The sequence below is a fragment of the Arachis duranensis genome, chromosome 3, assembly GCF_000817695.3.
Source record: "Arachis duranensis cultivar V14167 chromosome 3, aradu.V14167.gnm2.J7QH, whole genome shotgun sequence".
NCBI lineage: Eukaryota > Viridiplantae > Streptophyta > Magnoliopsida > Fabales > Fabaceae > Arachis > Arachis duranensis.
The window spans coordinates 47,251,610-47,257,916 of record NC_029774.3 but is presented as its reverse complement, the minus strand read 5'-3'; the positions used below and the strand labels follow the sequence as shown (position 1 = coordinate 47,257,916).

Below are 6,307 nucleotides of genomic sequence, written 5' to 3'. Positions count from 1 at the left end.
AAGTCCATGAGACCAAAAACCATATGAATGCACATAAGAAGCTTGAAGAACACATACTGCTATTGGCTCAGCATTTTTCAAAAACAACCAAGAAGGAGGAAATCCCTCTCAACATCACTGAAGACAAACCAAATAACAACAAAAATGCTGCAAAAAGGGAAGAATGGAAAAAGATCATAGAGAAAAGTAAGAAAACCTTGGACAAAGAAAGTACCAGCCAAGAAAAACACAACAAGGAAGTCTTACAAGGAGAAATAGAAGATAGAATTAAAGAAGATCAGAAAATCCCTACTGAGAGATTTTCACTAGGGGATAAAGTACTGCTAAACATTCAAACTATGAAGGTGTCCCCACAGCTGTCTGATCACTATATTGTGACTAAAATTCTTCCACGGGAACTCATAGAGGTCATCAAAGAGGAAACCGGAAGAAAGTTCACGGTAAAGAAAGACAAGCTAGGGAACTGTGATCTTCAATTTCCATGATCAACAGAATGAAGGATGTCAAGCTAGTGACAATAAAGAAGCGCTTGTTGGGAGGCAACCTAACCTGAGGTAGTTTTCTTTTCATAAGCTTTTCAATAAAAAGGTTGTATGATTGGTATGTATTGCAAGGAGCTAAGTTTGGTGTTTCACACCAAAACAATTTAAATGAGAATGAAGGACTCTAAGTTTGGTGTTCCACCAAAAATTTATCTAAAAACACGTTCTCACTTTCTGCCTAATGCTAGCTCCAAGCAATCAGACAAATCATTTAACCATTTAGCTGTTTTCTAGTTCATAGTTACATAACCTTTGGCAAGGCTAAGAGAATCTATAATTGGTTAACTTGTTACATCAGAGGTAATGGCAAGGAATTAAGTTTGGTGTTCCCACACTAAAATAAATCCAAGAGACACACTCAATTTATGCATACTAACCATTCATTTAAGGGCTTGAGAAGCAAGCAACTTTTGAGAATTATGTAGGAAACTAGCCAACATTTGAAGATAATTTGCATTATGACTCAAAAGGGAGGCAACAGGGGGAAGAATGAAAAGCTGCAACTCAAAAGGTTGTATTTATACTTAATCCTTGTTGTTGTGAAATGTTTTAATTTAGGAATTCATGTATGTCTTGCTAAAGTGTTAATTTGGCATCTCACTTTATCCTTTGAAATTCAGAATGATTGGCATCTATAGGAACTTAGAATTAAGATAGTGTTATTGATTCTCCTAGTTCAGTATGTTGATTCTTGAACAGAGCTACTTATGAGTCTTGGCCGTGACCCTAAGCATCTTGTTTTCCAGTATTACCACTGGATACATAAATGCCACAGACACATAACTGGGTGAACCTTTTCAGATTGTGACTCAGCTTTGCTAGAGTCCCCAGTTAGAGGTATCTAGAGTTCTTAAGCACACTCTCTTTGCTTTGGATCACAACTTTAACCACTCAGTCTTAAGCTTTTCACTTGGACCTTCATGACATAAGCACATGGTTAGGGACAGCTTGATTTAGCCGCTTAGGCCAGGATTTTATTCCTTTGGGCCCTCCTATCCACTGATGCTCAAAGCCTTGGATCCTCTTTACCCTTGCCTTTTGGTTTAAAGGGCTATTGACTTTTTCTGCTTGCTTTTTCTTCTTTCTTTTTTTCTCTTTTTCTTTATTTTTTTCGCCATTTTTTTCGCAAGCTTTTTCTTTTTCACTGCTTTTTCTTACTTCAAGAATCAATTTTATGATTTTTCAGATTATCAATAACATTTCTCTTTTTTCATTATTCTTTCAAGAGCAACAATTTTAACATTCATAAACTTCACTATAAAAAATATGCACTATTCAAGCATTCATTCAGAAAACAAAAAATATTGCCACCACATCAAAATAATTAAACTAATTTTAAGATAAAATTCGAAATTCATGTACTTCTTGTTCTTTTGTAATTAGGAACATTTTTCATTTAAGAAAGGTGAAGGATTCATAGGACATTCATAGCTTTAAGACATAGACACTAGACACTATTGATCATGTAATAAAGACACAAACATAGACAAAACATAAAGCATAAGGAACGAAAAAATAGAAAAACAAATAACAAGGAAATTAAAGAATAGGTCCACCTTAGTGATGGCAGCTAGTTCTTCCTCTTGAAGATCCTATGGAGTGCTTGAGCTCCTCAACGTCTCTTCCTTGCCTTTGTTGCTCTTCCTTCATGGCTCTTTGGTCCTCTCTTATTTCATGGAGGACAATGGAATGCTCTTGGTGCTCCACCCTTAGTTGCTCCACATTGGAACTCAAATCCCTTAAAGAGGTGTTGAGTTGCTCCCAATAGTTGTGTGGAGGAAAATGCATCCCTTGAGGCATCTCAGGGATTTCTTGATGAGGGACTTCCTCATGCTCTTGTTGAGGTCCATGAGTAGGCTCTCTTGTTTGCTCCACCCTCTTTCTAGTGATGGACTTGTCCTTTTCAATGAAGATGTCTTCCTCTATGACAATTCTAGCTAAATTGCATAGGTGACAGATGAGATGAGGAAAGGCTAACTTTGCCAAAGTAGAGGGCTTGTCAGCCACCTTGTATAGTTATAGAGGTATGATCTCATGAACTTTCACTTCCTCTCCAATCATGATACTATGAATCATGATAGCCCGATCCACGGTTACTTCGGATCGGTTGCTAGTAGGAATGATAGAGCGTTGGATGAACTCCAACAATCTTCTAGCCACAGGCTTAAGGTCTGGCCTTCTTAGTTGAACCGGCTTGCCTTTAGAATCTCTCTTCCATTGAGCTCCTTCCACACAGATGTCCTTGAGGACTTGGTCTAACCTTTGATCAAAGTTGACTCTTCTAGTGAAAGGATGAGAATCTCCTCTCATGATTGGAAAGTTGAACGCCAATCTCACATTATCCGAACTGAAATCTAAGTATTTCCCCCGGACCATTGTGAGCCAATTCTTTGGGTCTGAGTTCATACTTTGATCATAGTTCTTAGTGATCCATGCATTAGCATAGAACTCTTGAACCATTAAGATTCTGACTTGTTGAATGGGATTGGTGAGAGCATCCCATCCTCTTCTCCTAATCTCATGTCGGATCTTCGAATATTCGCTCCTTTTGAGCTTAAAGGGGACCTCGGGGATCATCTTTTTCTTGGCCACAACTTCATAGAAGTGGTCTTGATGGACCTTTGAGATGAATCTTTCCATCTCTCATTACTCGGAGATGGAAGCAATTGCCTTCCCTTTCCTCTTTCTAGAGGTTTCTCGGGTCGTAGGTGCCCTTAATGGTTATGGAAAAATAAAAAGCAACGCTTTTTTCACACCAAACTTAAAAGGTTTTCTCGTCCTCGAGCAAAAGAAGAAAGAAGAGAGTATAAGAAGAAGAGAAGTGAGAGATGGAAGCTTGAGAGGGTTCGGCCAAGGGGGGTTTTGAGTGTATGTGAGGTGTGAAAATGAAGGAGTAAGGAGGGGTATTTATAGGGTAAGAGAGGGAGTTAGTTCGTGTGAGAAGGGGTGGGTTTGGGAGGGAAATGGTTTGAATTTGAGTGGGTGGGGGTAGGTGGGTTGTATGATGGGTTTTTGGAAATTAGGGGATAGATGTGAGTGGTGAAGAGAATATGGGGAAGAGGGTAAGATTTGATAGGTGAGTGGTATTTTGGGTAGAGTGTTATAGAGAGGTGTGAAGAGGAGAGAGAGTGAGGTGGGATAGGTGGGGATCTTGTGGGGTCCATAGATCCTGAAGTGTCAAGGATTTTTCATCCCTAAACTTCCTTGGTGTTAAAACACCCTCTGTGTGGCATTTCTGGCGTTTAAACGCCAGTCTGCTGCCCTTTCTGGCATTTAAATGCCAGTCTATATGCCAGTTCTGGCGTTTAACGCCTAGAATGGTGCCAAACGCCCATTTTTCTTTCTTTACTGGCGTTTAAACGCCAGTTTGCCTACCAGTTTTGGCATTTAACACCCAGAATGGTGCCAGACTGGGCGTTAAACGCCCATTTTGGTATCCTTACGGCTCGTCCTCCAAGGAGTGCTATTTTTTATGCTGTTTTTTATTTTACTTTAATTTTTGCAGTTATTTTTGTGACTCTACATGATCATCATCCTAAGAAAACATAAAATAACAATGGAAAACAAAATGAAAGAGTAATTAATATAGATAAATAAAAATGAGTTGCCTCCCAATAAGCACTTCTTTAATGTCAATAGCTTGACAGGATGCTCTTACAGAGTTTTACAGATGCTCAGGCATGATTGTGGCCTCTCAACACCAAACTTAGAAGTTGGATGTGGGGGCTTTGCTTGACTCTGCATGGAGAGAGTTGGATGAAGCTGTTCATGCTTCTTCTCCATGTTTACAGAGCAAGATCCTTAAGCTTTAAACAAAAGTTAGTCCTCATTCAACTGAAGGACTAACTCTCCTCTGTCCACATCAATTACAGCCTTTGATGTGGCTAGGAAGGGTCTTCCAAGGATGATGGATTCATCCTCATCCTTCCTAGTGTCTAGGATTATAAAGTCAGCAGGGATGTAAAGGCCTTCAACCTTCACTAAGACATCCTCTACAAGTCCATAAGCCTATTTCTTTGATTTGTCTGCCATCTCTAGTGAGATTCTTGCAGCTTGTACCTTAAAGATCCCTATTTTCTCCATTATAGAGAGTGGCAAGAGGTTTACACTTGATCCCAGGTCACACAGAGCCTTCTCAAGGGTCATGGTGCCAATGGTGCAAGGTATTAAGAACCTTCCAGAATTCGGTTTCTTTTGAGGTATCTTCAGCTGAACCAAGACGTTTAGTTCATTAATGAGCAATGAAGGTTCATCCTCCCAAGTCTCATTACCAAATAATTTGGCATTTAGCTTCATGATTTCTCCTAAATACTGAGCAACTTGCTCTTCAGTAATAACTTCATCTTCTTCAGAGAAAGAATACTCATCAGAACTCATGAATGGTAATAGGACGTTCAGTGGAATCTCTATGGTCTCTAGATGAGCCTCAGATTCCCTTGGTTCCCCATGAGGGAACTCTCTAGTGGTCAGTGGATGTCCCATGAGGTCTTCCTCACTGGGAATCACTGCCTTTCCCTCCTCTAAAGGTTCGGCCATGTTGGACGAGTAGATGGCCTTGCACTCTCTTTTTGGATTCTCTTCTGTATTGCTTGGGAGAGTACTAGGAGGAGTTTCAGTAACTTTTTTACTCAGCTGACCCACTTGTGCCTCCAAATTTCTGATGGAGGACCATGCCTTAGTCATGAAACTGAGAGTGGCCTTAGATAGATCAGAGACTATGTTTGCTAAGCCAGAGAGACTCTACTCAGAATTCTCTATCTGCTACTGAGAAGATGATGGAAAAGGTTTGCTATTGCCAAACCTATTTCTCCCACCATTATTGTTATTGAAGCCTTGTTGAGGCTTTTGTTGATCTTTCCAAGAGAAATTTGGATGATTTCTCCATGAAGGATTATAGGTATTTCCATAGGATTCTCCCATGTAATTCACTTCTTCCATTGTAGGATTCTCAGGGTCATAAGCTTCTCTTTTAGAGGAGGCTTCTTTAGCACTACCGGATGTAGCTTGCAATCCAGTCAGATTCTGAGAAATCATATTGACTTGCTGAGTCAATATTTTATTCTGAGTCAATATGGCATTCAAAGTATCAATCTCAAGAACTCCTTTCTTCTGAGTCATTTCATTATTCACAGGATTTCTTTCAGAAGTGTACATGAATTGGTTATTTGCAACCATCTCAATAAGTTCCTGGGCTTCTGCAGGCATTTTCAGATGAAGGGATCCACCAGCAGAATGATCTAGTGACATCTTTGACATTTCAGACAGACCATCAAAGAATATACATATGATGCTCCATTCTAGAAACATGTCAGAAGGACACCTTTTGGTTAATTGCTTGTATCTTTCCCAAGCTTCATAGAGGGATTCACCTTCCTTCTGTCTGAAGGTTTGAACGTCCACTCTGAGCTTACTCATCTTTTGAGGTGGAAAGAATTTGGTCAAGAAAGCATTGACCAGCTTGTCCCAAGAGTTCAGGCTTTCTCTAGGTTGTGAGTCCAACCATGTTATAGCTCTGTCTCTTACAGCAAAAGGGAAAAGCATAAGTCTGTAGACCTCGGGATCAACCCCATTGGTCTTAACAGTATCACATATCTGCAAGATTTCAGATAAGAACTGATGAGGATCTTCTGATGGAAGTCCATAAAACTTGCAGTTCTGCTGCATTAGAGAAACTAATTGAGGCTTAAGCTCAAAGTTGTTTGCTCCAATGGCAGGAATTGAGATGCTTCTTCCATAGAAGTTGGAAGTTGGTGCAGCATAGTCAC

The 6,307-nt window shown here is 39.8% G+C and overlaps 1 non-coding gene across 1 annotated transcript; it reads left to right on the top strand.

The window, feature by feature from the left end:
- The first annotated feature begins 5,847 nt into the window (after positions 1–5,847).
- On the top strand, positions 5,848–5,951 carry LOC127746055 (small nucleolar RNA R71). Its single transcript, XR_008007676.1, has one exon. It is a non-coding gene; the product is annotated as a small nucleolar RNA R71 (small nucleolar RNA).
- The last annotated feature ends 356 nt before the right edge of the window (positions 5,952–6,307 follow it).